Below are 12,923 nucleotides of genomic sequence, written 5' to 3'. Positions count from 1 at the left end.
TGTAAGGATGTTATTTGGGCTTTAATCTGCAAAATAACCAAAAAGTCCAAAAGGTTTCAACTATAAAGATTATCTTAAAGGCTCTCTCAAATTATTCTATGTTTCTTTCTTTTGGAGAATGGGAAGTAGGAAGAAAAATGAACTGTCTGAAGTTATACAGAATATAGCTATTTATAAATTCAAACAGGTGAAGTCATCATATTCACTGGCTTAAAGTCCTAGCCAGAGCACTGGGGATATTAAAATTAATTGTCTTGTCTTCACCATCCTACAGTGCTTTCAACCACCCTGTTGCTCAAAATCCCCCAATATAGGATCCCATCCTAGTCCAAAAAATCCCACTTCTTCCACTCCATCCCCCAATTCCAGTGTGGGTAATCTCTGCTAGGTGTTAGAAAGGCTTATATCTGCTTAATAGAAATTAAAATAGGCAAGGTAAAATAGGCTCACAACCCCACCCCAGTAACATCAGGTACACTTGCCTTTTTAAAAAGTAATACTAGCTAATAATTGGTCAATATGTGGGAGAGGGGCAATTTCTCTTTGCTCCTAGCCTATTTTTCCAAGAATGAGTAACAAATATCCCACTTCTGAAAAGGTGACAATCTCTGTGCTAAATGCAGCTACTCAAAACATCACTTTCAAAATGTCATGTCTAGAACTTATTCTTTTAAACTAGCCAGGGAACAAACACGTATCTGATGAAAAAGGAGGAAGCCCATTTAATTAGAGCTAAATTAAGTGTCTAAATTAACTCAGTCCTCCTAAGGGGTCAAACTGACTATACCATTCATCACAAAAAGTTCATGGAGAATCCTAGGTGCCTTCAACTTCAATATATGATTCAAAAAAGGAAAACCTATTTTCTGTACAAAATTATAACTTTATTATTTCCTAAAAAGACAGCCTCTTCAAGAAATGCTTGGATAAACACAGCTTTATGGATAATTTTCTTAAATACAATAAATTTAAAATTAAAACCCGAATAACTCCTTTTCCAAATAAATCACTTCAAGGTGTTTTTTCCCATCCTCCCTGCTGTCAAGTATTATAAGACCAGAAACATGACTATACATGTCTTCTTCCAGATGAATGAAAGGATTCTGTCTTTTCCTAGGTTTTTGAAATCAAGAGTAAAAAATTAAATGGCAGAAAGCCTTGTTTTTGAGAGGTGAGGGTTAATTACAGTGTAGAATCATTATTAGATTGGAAACAATAGTTTTGAAATGTGAAGCTATTTAACAGGAGCATATATCACTCAATGGGAAGCAACTGGGAGATCTGTCTTGTCAACTCAAAATACAAGAGATTAGACCATGTGGAGGATCTGGTTGCCAGATTTGTGTTTCCAAAGACTGGAGTACTGCTGAAAGAAACAAAAGCAGTAAACTTACACAAATCCCACATGCTCACAAACTGACAACTCCAATTTCCAAGCCCTCTGACTCACCAGCATACGTTGCTCTCTTTCTGCTAGTGTAGCTAAGCTTGTAACACTCAAGAAGGGGTTTCCTGCCTTTTCTAACACACCCCAGGGTCCCAATTTTCCATCTAGGACAGATTATCTACTTCTTCAAAACTCTGCCATCAGACAAAGAATATGAATTTCAGATGGGATTGCACAAACCAAACTCCTCCAAAAATCCCCTAATCTTAACTGACTCAAAGGACCCTGTGTAAGAGTACCTTAGCTAAGCAGCCCACTGCAATGGAAAAATCAGAAACCTAAAGGCCTTTCAATCTGTGCAGAAAGATATGGGGCAGGAATAGGGATAGAAGTCAGGGAACTGGGGGGTAGGTGCATCAGCATAGTTATATGTTGGTCAATTTGCTTATTCCAGAAAAGCCCATCAATGATCCAATACTCCCATCAGAGTGGACACTGTTTCTACAAGGGCAGGTTCTGAAGATCTTCCAGAAACACTGTATCCAGAAACTCATTACCTTGGCAGCCAACCTGTGGATAAGTTCCTATAAAGCTGGCTCAAAAATGTCAGTCAAGTCTTCATTCCTCCCTAGTTGTTGTACTTTGGGATTTCTCCACAACTTCCCATGCTGCTTATCATTGGGCAAAACTCATTATTCTGAAGGACCCAACAACACTGGCATCCCACTCATCACTACCTTCTGTCTCTAATATTGGAGAGTGAAGCTTGCTTAGAATATCTCATTTCTCAGGTGGCTGAATGATTCTGGGGTTTATCCATCCTTTCCAACACTTCTGATACCTCCCCCACTCTCTTTCAGTGTTTGTGTGTTATCTTCCCCAGTTAGATCAAGCCACTGAAGGGAAGGGAATGGCTTTCTTTTTTGCTATTTGCACTCCCAACTTAATGCAGTGCCTGCAACAAAATAGACAATAAATGTTTACTGATGAACTAGACCTAATTGGAAGCATTAATGCACTGCATTTTTAAAAATGACAAGTAACTCAACTCAAAAAAGGATCTACTAAACTGTATTTGTGTAAATAAAGATACCTTTATTCTAGACCTGATTCTATTCACTAGAAGCATGATTTTGGGCAAGTCATTTTACCTTCATTAAGTCCCAATTTTCTCACCTGTAAAATGAGAATACTTTCCTGTCTACAGGCTATAGGCAAAAATCAAATAATGTGAAAATGCTTTGTAAACTATAAAGTAATGTATAACATAAATTTGTACTATTAGTTATCTAAATGTCCCCAGCTCATTAATTCTACAGGTACCATTTATATTGTCTTAAATAGAACACTAGTCATGAAAACAGCTCAGTCCTTTAATTATATAAAAAGAGCCCCAAGGGGTTGCTTTTTTTTTTTTTTGCACCTACCCAGTTACCAGTTAGTGGAAGAGGGCAGGGTATTAAAAAAACAAAGGAGGAAGGAGACAGGGAAAGGGTGAAAAAAAAAATAAGAGGAACCAAGGGATAAATAAAGGAGGGAAGAGAGGATGGAGGAAGAAAAAGAAAGCCAAAGTGAGAAAGGGAAAGAAAGCAACAGACATACTTGTACTCTGGAATGGAAAGCTATAGTGGCTAAGCAAGACTACTTATGACTAAGTGAGTTACATCTCCATTTCTACTTAATGTCTTCCAAGAAAATATTAAAAAGTTCTTTTGATGCATCAAAAAATATACACCTATGTAACAGTGATTGTATTATCCAACTCCAACAGTAGCAGTCAATTAAAAGGAGAATGGACAGTCCAATAAAGACCAGACCTATACCACATGCAATTTTTTTTTTTAAAGGAATACAAGTCACTTACAGGGGAGTGTTGCTCAGCAAAGGGAAAATTAGGTGCACAGTGAACAGAGTGCTGGGCTCGTAGTCAGGAAGATTCCTCTCCGAGTTCAAATCTGACGTCAGATACTTACTACTGTGTGATCCTGAGCAAGTCACTTAACCCTGTTTGCCTCAGTTTCCTCACCTGCAAAATGAGCTAGAGAAGGAAATGGCAAACCACTCTCTGCCAAGAAAACCCCAATGGGGTCATGAAGAGTTAAACATAACAAACATCTCAACAAAAACAAAACAGCTCAGCAAGTACCTATCAGAATCAAGTTATTACTTCTAATCTCTAGTATTCTACCCCACAAACAAGTTTAGGGGCTAAAAGCTTTTCTGTACTTGCAAATCTAAAGCCTCTAGAGGTCTTTTCTTTAAAATGCTGTTCTACTTCATACCCTCTAGTTCTCTCCTCTCACAGTTATCATCTTCCCAAAACACAGACCCTGACTATGTACTAGGCACCAGTCACCTTAATAAATAGCACTTTCTAATCCCACAATAGCCTATATATCTTATCTATATAGAACTACATATTTATGTATGTATATCTATTGTCTGTATTTCTATCTACATATATCTATATAGACATCTATTTCTATCTTTCTGCCAAAAGAGAAGGATAAATGCATAAAGAGGCACAAAACTCTGCTTCCTAGCCAAGAGATAGTCTTCATTTTATAAACTTAAACATAAAGAGATTATGTAAATTCTCTGAGGTCATATAGTAAACTCCAGAAGCTATGTCTCCTGACTCCTAATCCAATGCTCTTTTCAGCAGCAGCAAACCCAAATTCCCCCACTATGATGGAGAAAAAGGCCTGGCAATCCCTTCTCATTCTATTAAGCTTCTAGACCAAGCTCACATCCAGCTTCTCAGTCCAAGCTATACCAATCAGCTGGATCATTATGTGGCTTTTTAAAAGGGAGGAGAAGATAACATTTCGTACATTTTGGAGCCAGTGGCATATTCTAATATGAAAAGAGAAAGAGGTAGATAAGGGCAAGTAAAAAAACAAAAAACTTGCACACAATTTTTTGTTTGTTTTAAGTGCACATCTGAAAACATAGCCTGCCACAACAGAATAGAACTGGCCTCAGAGCTAGGAAGTATGTATTCAGTCATTTCTTCATGACCCCATATAGCAAAACTTGGAGTGGTTTGTCATTTTCTTCTCCAGCTCAATTTACAAATGAAGAAACTGAGGCAAATTGAGTGAAGTGACTTGCCCAGAGTAACACACCAGTAAAGTGTCTGAGGACAGGTTAGAACTTGGGAAGATGAGTCTTCCTGACACCAGACCCAGCACTCCATCATTGCATCTACTTAACTGCTCCAAAAGATCTGGGCTCAAATTTCATCTTTTGACACATTGCTATAAGAACCTGAGCAAAGCCCGTAACTTCTCAAATGCTCTAGGCAACTCTATCACAACAGGGTAGCTGAGAAGGTAGAGTTGGCTCACCCAGGAGCTCCCTATACTAATGAATTCACAGATCCAGTTTCCATTGCCCTTCCCTAATGATTAAAGACTCTTGATGAGATAAAGGTCATACTTCCTTCTCTCCCTCAATTTCTACTTCAACCCCAATTCCTGTCTTCTCTTCCTAACCATTCTCTTTTGTCTCATATACCCACAGTGGTGATGCTTCTAGAGAGATGATTAGCAATCTTAAGGTAGAAGGGGCAGCCTGATTCTGTCACTGAACTGTCCAGAACTGTCTGAACCTCTCTCACTTCTTTAAGGAACAAAGCCATGTCCCCATCAGGCATGTGTTTTCCAACACTGGGGTGAGGGGAGCCGAGTACAGCATCTGAAATCACAACCCTTTGGAGGTTCCACATTTTATGATCTTAAAAGAGCAGCTGGTATCCCATAAACCTGTCTGTTGACCAAACCTATCAGAGTATAGTAAAAGTTTTTTAAAGGAAAGAAAAAAGCTGCCCTAATCAAATCTAAACTGTAGCTGATAGCTGATAGCACAGCAGCCTTACTTTCCCAATTATCTTGGATCTCTGCAGGGACAGCAGGAGAGCTTGCCTCTGCAGTTGGCTAGGTCAGGGTGCTAGTTTTGTGGAATTGTGTTCTAGTTACTGACTGGGTAATATGTCACCTAAAAAATAACTTAGTGAGACAAGAAACTAAGAAGCTGGAAAATCCAATATGCCAGAAATGTATATAAGTACTATTTCCCAACTATTATCGCATTAAAAAGAGACAAAGATATTAGTAGTTGCTTGATTACACATATGTTACAAGGGCTTCAGTTTTCATTTTTTCCAGTGGGGCTGGGATGGAAGTGAGAAAAAGAAAACAAATACTAGTTAATTGAAAAAACAAAACAAAACTGAAAGACAACTACAAATCCAATTCCCTGGACTCCATAACTTTCTCTCGTAGCTCTAGTTCTCATTTATAAAATGTACTAAACACTTATCAATTTCATGTTAAGTAACAAGAAAGTCATTGATGGATGCACATTGATGTCAATATCTTTTGCCTAATTGCCCTTTCAGCCTTCACCCAAATAGTCCACAGTGCTATTAAAATGCATGAATATCACTGCAGGATTTTGTGCACATATTTTTATAAATAGAGATGCCAGACACCAAAAGGCCAAAGAACATTAATGCATGAATTCCTTAAACAGCTTTTCTCCAGCTGTCAGACAAGGACAGTATATTAGCAGAGGCTGGTTTCCAAGGGAAAGAATCTCTTTCTTCCCTCTGGGAAAACTGATAAGGCTACAAAAGCACAGGCATCTTTAACTGAAGCCCCTATACCACCCATCATACAACAATCTCAAGTTGCTCCAATTACTAAGGATTCTGGAAATCAGAGGCATCAAACTCTAAAATAAACCTACTAGAAAGTAAGCTTTCATAAATAAGAAAAAACTATTGTGAGAATATCTTAACATTGAGAGTGGTTGTTGGTGTTTATGCAGAAAAATAACCTAAGGCAACTTTGGGATAAGGTCTCATAGCAAGCAACTTGGGAGGGAAAACCTTCCCTTTTTCCAAAGCAAACTAAACATGTCTATCTCTATTTTCATACTTTTCTAAGACTTTTTGTCCTAAAATGTACTGCAGCAGAAGGTTAAAGCATCTTTAGTTTGGGTGAGGCCTGATCGCATGATTCCTCCTCAGCCAATCATGCAAGTTCCCTTTAACTCCAAAAAACCAGAAAGATTCATCAGCAACTATGCTAAAGTAAAATAAATTCAGGATACATGAACAAGCTTGACCATCAGAACTGTGCCTGGCACAAAAATGATTTTGTGGGATTTTCAAAAAGTGTATTCTATTCATACTCTGTAACCCAATATACCAATACCTAAATTAGGGCCTGAAGACTGTAGGCCAGCTCAAATCACTCCAACTTGCCAAATTTAATGGAGCCAACAAACACACATTTTAAAATGTATCCAAATACCAAAAGTTGAAGCATTTTTTTTTTTTTTTTTGTCTCCAGGTCTAGTTTAATCCCCTGTGGCTCAAAATAACTAAAAAGGGCCACATATTTTATATTGAGTCACACTGGAAATTTTTTTCCATGTCACTACTGATCTGGACAATTTTGCTTGATACCTTCCTAAACTCATATTTTGTGTGTAGTATGCACACATTAAAGAAGACTGGTCTTTCTACTTTATTCTTTTAAGTTACAATAACAGCATGTGTGTATACACACACACGCAAAAGTACTTTACAAATATTAATTTATTTGTTCTTTGCTTTATTGTGAAGAAATCATACTATCATTATCGCATTTTTACAGATAAGGACACTGAGGCAGAGTTTGCTCAAATACACACATCCATTAAACCACCTAATTACACAAATAACAGTGGATAGATAGTTATTCTCCACTACCTGCTTAAAGGTGGAGAGCCAAAAACCAAGGAAGCTCTGCACTGAGAATATATAGTAGCCATCACTTTTTCATCCTGAAGCTGTTGAAAAGTTCACAGTTCCTTGTGTGTCTACCCTAAGGTTCAGCAATTGGGATTAAATTGAACTGAAGGTAAATCACTAATTTCCAGCTTCTGAACCAGGATAGAGATCTATCTAATTATAGTTGATTAGTGCTCAAACACTCAATTACCATGTAAACTATTTACTTTTCAAATGCCTTTCAAAGAATATAGAATATTCAGCAGCTTATTGACTGAACAGCTAACTGGAAATTAGGTTTTTGCTTCTAGGGAAAGCAGAACACAAAGGAAATTATGGAAATAACTAAAAGTCTACAGACGAAATTCAATATAAAGATTATAAAGAATTGACTATATTTGTATTAAAGCATGTAGTTCCAAAATGTTTAATAATATGGTTCCTGGAACCATACTTAGTTCTAAGCATCTATCAGAGTTATTATAAAATATCCTACTTTTTTTTTTTTTATACATACCCTTTTCCCCCCTAAAACAAAGAAGGCCAAATCCATTAAACCACATTTATTAATGTTTTGTAAGAGTCATGAATCTCAATTATTGAAAAAATAGGAAGAAAGGAAGATAGAACCTCTAGAACTCAAAATAAGATCTATTCTTAATAGACTACCATTTAAAACCCTCCACAAAGGTAGGCTCCCACCTACTTTTTCTTTTTTATTTCACTTTACTCCCCTTCACTAATTTTCCATTCCTGTGAAACTGGCATTTTGGCTATTCTCTGTACAAGATATTTCATCATCTTTGTTTTTCCATGCCTTTATACTAATGGTCCATCCTCTATGGTTGGAATGCACACCTTCCTCACTTATACTTCAGAATTCTTAGCTTCCTTCAAAGCATAAGTTTAACTGGGAAATGGGAACTGGGAAAATATAAACTGCTTGCATGTTTGTTTTTCTTCCTAGGTTATTTTTACCTTCTGAATACAATTCTCCCTGTGCAACAAGAGAACTGTTCGGTTCTGCCCACATATATTGTATCTAGGATATACTGTAACCTATTCAACATGTAAAGGACTGCTTGCCATCTGAGAGAGAGGGTGGAGGGAGAGAGGGGAAAAATTGGAACAGAAGTGAGTGCAAAGGATAATGCTGTAAAAAATTACCCTGGCATGGATTCTGTCAATAAAAAGTTATTTAAAAAAAAAAAAAAAGCATAAGTTTAAAGCTACCTCCTATATGAGGCCCTTTTGGATTAGCCCTTTGTGATTCTTCCAAATTGCTAATACTCTCTTGAAATTATTTTATATTTACTTATCTGCATAAATGTTTAATCTTCCCAGTGGAAAGTAAACTTGAAATGAAGGGCTATTTATTTTCATTTTTTTGTATAGTAGACATTAACAAATACTTACTGAATTTAATTGATTTTTATCTATCATGTGCCAAATTATTTCAAACTATCTCAGCCTGTCTTAAAGGCATACCTTTACACACACATGCCTCCCTCTATTCACAAACATCCACAGAAAACCTCTCAATTCTTTGCTTTATAAGTATTGAGTGAATATGCATATACACTCATGACAGGATGAAAGATTTTTCCTGTCACAAGTTCAATGAACAACAGATATAACTTGTGGCTTAATATTAGAGGGCAGCAAGTTCTGGTCCATAAGACAAACAGTCCAATTAGTATTTCCAGATGGCCTATCATTTGACCACAAAAGCCAAAGCCTGAGCCAGACCCAAGGCTTAAATGAGGGACATTTGAAAATATTCACTGGGCTAATCAGTGGACTTGAACTCTAGCTAAAATAGTATATATCAGTTTGTTTTTCCCTTTAGATAAGCTCAAGCTACCATACAGACATCCTACTTAAGACTCACAAATACATTTAATCTGAAAAGATCTTATGGGAATACCCACAAAGACCCTACTGAAAAAGGAAGACATACCAAGAGGTTCATTTTATACAGTTGGGAGGCTTCAAGTCCCAAAAGATATGTGACTTGTTAAAGTCACGATCTCAGAATTTCATTGAAGGGATATCACAAACCACCTAATCTCAGACATACCTAAGTAAGCATCCTCTCAGTTTGTGATCCATTTCCCAAACTTTCTTTCACTCTAAGTAGTTTATAATATATTCTGATGACAGTTACTTTCCTGCTTCCATTTTCACCAAAGTTATGTCCCCTATTTTCTACCTAATTTCTAAATTATTCCACATGAATGGAGCTCCTTAATATATAATGATATATACAATATTGCTCCATTCTCCACTCCGAGCCAATCATGAATTTAACCTAACAAAATAGCCAATTCAGCCAAAAAGAAGAAATATACTCCTTAAAGTGCAGCCTACTACTAAGTATTTAAGTAAACTGGTACTAGATAGTCTTTCTTCATGGTAAAGTTACTACTCTACACCAGAAAAAACAACAATCACTGAGTTAACAGATCCTTTCAGTCCCAGTTTTTAAGAAGCTAGACCTAAATGAAATATATAAGCACCTACTTCACAACTCATCATCTATACTCTTCAAAGTTAGAACTGTGTCAATTTTTAGTTTTACTAAAATCTTTTAAAAATATAAAGTCATAAAAGAATATGTATATTGTATCAATTGAGATATAGTCCTTTTATCTAAGGCATATTTTATGAAACTGATCTATTTCTCATTTCGTCTCCATTGTAGCCACTGAAATAATTATTTAATATTAAGTGCTGTTCAAATTTTCTGAATGTAGATGCTAATATCAAATACATTTGATTGATTAGTTTTAAATTTGAGAACAAGAAGTTTTATATTATTTTATGAAACAGTTTTTTTCAATTCTTCATTATATTACTAGACTATTGGGCAGAATAACATAAGTTTAAAATATGCAGACAATTAATTATACTGTTAAAAAAAAAGGCTAGCTAAAATGTCTTTGAATTGATTAAAATCATGATGAAAATTTATAAAGTAGGGGTGTGTGGGGGTGTGGGTATCTATGTAAACAAAATCAAAATGAATTGTAACCAATTTCCTTGTTTATTTTCCCATTCTGATTTATTTTAACAGCAACAGATGGTCTGCCATCTAGTGGCTATTGCAATATTGTTTTTTAGAACTACCCTCCTTCCCAAAAAATGCCTTAAAGAAAAACCAATTATTACCAGCCTAACAAGCAAAAAGTGAATTAATGCATAATATTGATAATATAAAATGATTTAGTATCATCAAATATGACTTTCATTATTTAAACAGGTTTTTTTTAATTATTAATTTATCAAAAGTTTTAAAGAAAGTAAGGGAGACAGAAAAATGTAAAATATTGTCTCAAAATATTTTTAAATGAACCAGAAATTAGGATAAGATATTTATCCAAGCTTACATCTAATGAAGATATATTAAGACACCTTCCCCAAATTCTTTTCAGAGGTAGAAGTCAACGGATAGAGAACAATGATTAGTTTCACCTAATTTTACTTCCTCCTCTTTTTATTTCTTTATTATATGGAATAACTCTCTGGGAGAGGGTAAAGAGAACTATATAGTGGGAAACGTAGGTGACATAAAAATGAAATAGCAATAAAAACATCTTCAGAGCATTTCTGAAATTTTCTAACTCAGGGAGATGAAGAACTCCATTTACAAAAATTTACTTGCAACTTTCTTGGAAAGTCTCTCACTAAAGTAAGGTACCATCAGTACTGCATGCATTAACCACACCTACTCTTTTCATCCAAAAATCATCAGCAGAAATGTACATGAGTAATACAGTATAGTCATGTCAGTGTTACAGCATACATTCAGAAGTCCAAGGGGAGAGGCTCCCCAAAGACAAGATATCCAAATTTACTTGTTAAACTGATTTCAAATGAATTTATATATAAACTCTAACCTTCACACTATTTTCAGAGGAGGACAAAAAAAAAAAAAAAAAAAGCTGAAGAAATCTCTTCTCAGTCTGTTATCCTGGAATCTATTCTGAAATACTTATAATTTTTTAGTGTTCAGATTATTCCTTAACTTATCAGTTCCTAAGGTAATGTGAAAAGAACACTACCTTTATAAATGTTCTCTTCCCTATAATCTTTACTTCCAGAAGTCCAAATGAGGAAAACAGCCATTTTCTTTTCTTTATGTGTGCTATACAGTCTCCTTGTAACTCAATGTACTTGCCCTTTAAGGGCTTAAAGAGCTTTATCTTCCCACCTTCTTTTAGTAAGTACAAAGCAAGATCCCCAAATATTCATTTGAAGGGAGATCATATTAAACAACAGAATAAGAGCTTCAGACATTTGGGCAGGAGTGGGAATGGGGAAGTATAGAGAAGAAAATGGGAGAAGGTTCAAGGAAAATTTGAACAACCCTGTGTACGAATAGCATTCTCTTTCCCCATATACATGAGTCATATGTTTAATGCATTTGAAGATGCAAGCACAAGAACAGTTAAAGAGTATTAAGAATATGACTTTGCTTTAAAAAAGGATTTAAGGTATTAAAAGATGATTGATGAAAGCAAAGTTAATGATAAGTACAACATACTTTATTCTTCTAATATCCAATCTTATGTTTGTATGCTATTCATAAAACTCATTTGATGACAAAGTGTAATTTGGATTGAAATATGTATCTTGTCAAGAAAGATAAAAATGAGCTGTCATTCCTTTAGGTCTTCTAAGAGAGACCAAGAAGGGAAGACAACTGACTTGAAATGATGGCTTACAGAAATCTGGGGATAAAAGTTATAATTCAGAATTTATATATATATACACATATACGTAGATCTAAACACTTGCCATGAAAATACAAAGACACTTTCACCTTGGAAGATCTGCAGGATGATATTCTCTGCCTGTGCTTTAAAGATTTCAAAAAGTCAGCTTATTGTTCTCCAACCCTAATCCTAGTTAAGGATTCAGAATAGAGAACAACACATAACTCATATAGGACATTTTATAAATATCACTTCCGATTTTAGGCTTAAAGTAAAAAAGAAAAAAAAAGGACAAAATTAGAAACTTATTTTAACACAACACATTGAAGAGTACAAGGTAAACAAAGCCATCTTTTACTCATTTAAAAAGAAGTTCTCTTATTTGAAGCTAAATGAAACCAAACTGACCTCTTTAATGTATATGTGGAATTGTGAGCCAGGAGCTATAATCCTAGACAAGTGAAATTGCAGTAGTAATTTACAAAGTGGAAAAAATAATAAATCTATTTTCGAGGCTATTTGAAGAAATAACTTTGAAACTATGATTCAATTTCAGGAGTCAAATTAGTTTTAAAATTAAAACTTAACAAATAATTAACTTTAAAGTTACCTTTCAATTCCAAACATCAATTTCTGATTAACAAGCCTTCATATTAAAGCAAGAACCAAAAAGAGAAAGAAAGAAACAGGAAATACTCTTCCTAGGAAGTTAAACACTATGAAGAAATAAGATAGGAAAGTTCAAAAGACATTAGTCAGAAGGCTGAAGTGAATAATGATGACAATCAGCTGAGAGAGAACTGAATCTTAAATTTTATGGCAGATAGTACTAGCTAGCAGGAACTTTCAATCTTTCCAGTGAGTGTTCAATGTAACCATGCTTATCAAAGTGAAATATAATTATCAAGCAGGACTTAAACAGAAAGGTAAAATATTTTCACTGTACTGTCTCACTTTTTTTTTTTTTAACCAGACTAAGTATTTAAAAGGCAGAGAAATAAAATTTAGAATGAGTCAATAGAAAGAGTGGTGATTT

At 35.1% G+C, this 12,923-nt stretch overlaps 1 protein-coding gene across 1 annotated transcript in view; it reads right to left on the bottom strand.

Annotated features, from left to right (window-relative positions):
* The window catches only part of DCUN1D3 (defective in cullin neddylation 1 domain containing 3), a 33,793-nt gene that overhangs the window by 8,910 nt on the left and 11,960 nt on the right, over positions 1 to 12,923 (bottom strand). The gene's annotated exons all lie outside the window — the stretch shown is intronic.

Source organism: Antechinus flavipes, chromosome 1, assembly GCF_016432865.1.
Source record: "Antechinus flavipes isolate AdamAnt ecotype Samford, QLD, Australia chromosome 1, AdamAnt_v2, whole genome shotgun sequence".
Lineage (NCBI taxonomy): Eukaryota > Metazoa > Chordata > Mammalia > Dasyuromorphia > Dasyuridae > Antechinus > Antechinus flavipes.
The sequence above is the reverse complement of the archived record's forward strand: the minus strand, read 5'-3'. Positions and strand labels throughout refer to the sequence as shown.